Source organism: Colobus angolensis, unplaced genomic scaffold (genome assembly GCF_000951035.1).
Source record: "Colobus angolensis palliatus isolate OR3802 unplaced genomic scaffold, Cang.pa_1.0 Scaffold83, whole genome shotgun sequence".
Classification (NCBI taxonomy): Eukaryota; Metazoa; Chordata; class Mammalia; order Primates; family Cercopithecidae; genus Colobus; species Colobus angolensis.
The window spans coordinates 3,471,634-3,473,645 of NW_012122154.1; positions in this window are offsets into that span (position 1 = coordinate 3,471,634).

Sequence of the window (2,012 nt, forward strand, 5' to 3'; positions counted from 1 at the left end):
AAAAAAAAAAAAAGTGACACTGAGTTTCTTCAGGAAATTAGAAGCCAGGCCAACAGGGTTCATCCAGACAGTGAATGAAGAAGCCTCCAGACAGTGAGTAGAAAAATGGCCCATAGACCCTATGTGGGCAAGAACCAGGGAATCATGGCGAATGACCCCAGCTCTCTGGAAGAGGGTGAGAAACTCTCTCCGGTCATTTACAACCAAGGCTGAATGAAGATGGATAACCTTTTGTGAGGCTGGGCTCCTCATGAAGAACACTCATCACAGCTACAAATGTGGAACAGGCTGGAAACGGCCTCAGGCAGCGGTGCTTGCCATATGTATGTCTCCTGATCACACACTCAAGAAAAGTTGGCTTTTGAAGTCAGGACTGCTACATGGAGACCCAAAGACAAATGAAGATGGACTGGATAACAGAACTCCAGAGTGATGGTTCATATTGAGTGTCAACTTGATTGGATTGAAGGACACAAAGTATTGATCCTGGGTGTGTCTGTGAGGGTGTTGCCAAAGGAGATTAACATTTGAGTCAGAGGACTGGGAAAGGTAGACCTCAACTGGGGTGAGCACAATCGAATCAGCTGCCAGCACAGGCAGAATAAAAAGCAGGCAGCAGAGCATGGAAAGACCAGACTGGCTGTCTTCTGGCCTCCATCTTTCTCCCGTGCAGGATGCTCCCTGCTCTTGAATGCTGGACTCTTAAGTTCTTCAGCTTTGGGATGCTTGGACCTTCGACCACAGACTGAAGGCTGCACTGTCACCTTCCCTACTTTTGAGGTTTGGGGATGCGGACTAGCTTCCTTGCTCCTCAGCTTGCAGACGGCCTATTGTGTGAGGCAATACTCCTTAAACTCCCCTTTATATATACAACTATTGTATTAGTTCTGTCCCTCTAGAGAACCCCAACTAATACACCCAGGCTGAGGCGGGAAGAAGGCAGCACAGGCTGAGAGAAGGCGCATGGAACTTGGTATCAGGTCAGCCTGCATTCAACTACAGGGCTCATTTAACCCACCTGAGCCTGTCCTCATATCCTAAAACAACACAGAGGAGGTGCTTAACCGTAGTCCTCCCACCTCACCCTTCCTGGAAGGGAATCAAAGACCTATGAGAAGGTTTTGGGATTGGTTTGCAAAATCAAAGGATAAAATGGGGAAAGGATTGGAGCCCTAAAAATAGATGAAGAATCTGGATGCTAGGATCAAAACATCCGCCACAGAGATTGAGGGGCGGGTTTGGGAAACAGAGAAGTGTTGTTTTGCAAAGTCAACTTTAGGAGTTTCATTAAAATGAGAGGCGGCAGAAGATTAAAGGAAGGGGGTGATGCCAAATATTGTGACCAGGGCTGGAGTACGATCAGGAGCCAGAGCAAGGCCAGGCCAAAACCCATGTTTAATGGAAATTATGAATACAGGTAGACCTCGGAGATACTGCAAGTTCAGTTCCAGACCACCACGATAAAGGGTGTCACAGAGATGCTGGTTTCCCAGTGCATATAAAAGTTATGTTTACACAATACAGGCCGGGCATAGTGGCTCACGCCTATAATCCCAGCACTTTGGTAGGCCGAGGCGGACGAATCACTAGAGCCCAGAAGTTCAAGTCCAGCCTGGGCAATATCACAAGACTCCATCTCTACAAAAAAATAAAAAATTAGCTGGGTGTGGCGGCACTCGCCTATAGTCCCAGCTACTTGGGAGGTTGAGGTGAGAGGATCATCTACCTGAGCCCGAAGAGGTTAAGGCTACAGTAAGCTGTGGTAGTGCCACTGCATTCCAGCCTGGACGACCAGAGTGAGACCCTGTCTCCAAAAAAAAAAGTTAGGTTTACACTATACCGTAGTCTATTAAGTGTGCAATAGCATTATGTTTAAAAACGTATCTTATATATGTACATACTTTAATTTAAAAATACTTGGCCTGGTGCGGTGCCTCATGCCTATAATCCCAGCATTTTGGGAGGCCGAGACGGGCGGATCCCCTGAGATCAGGAGTTTGAGACCACCCTGG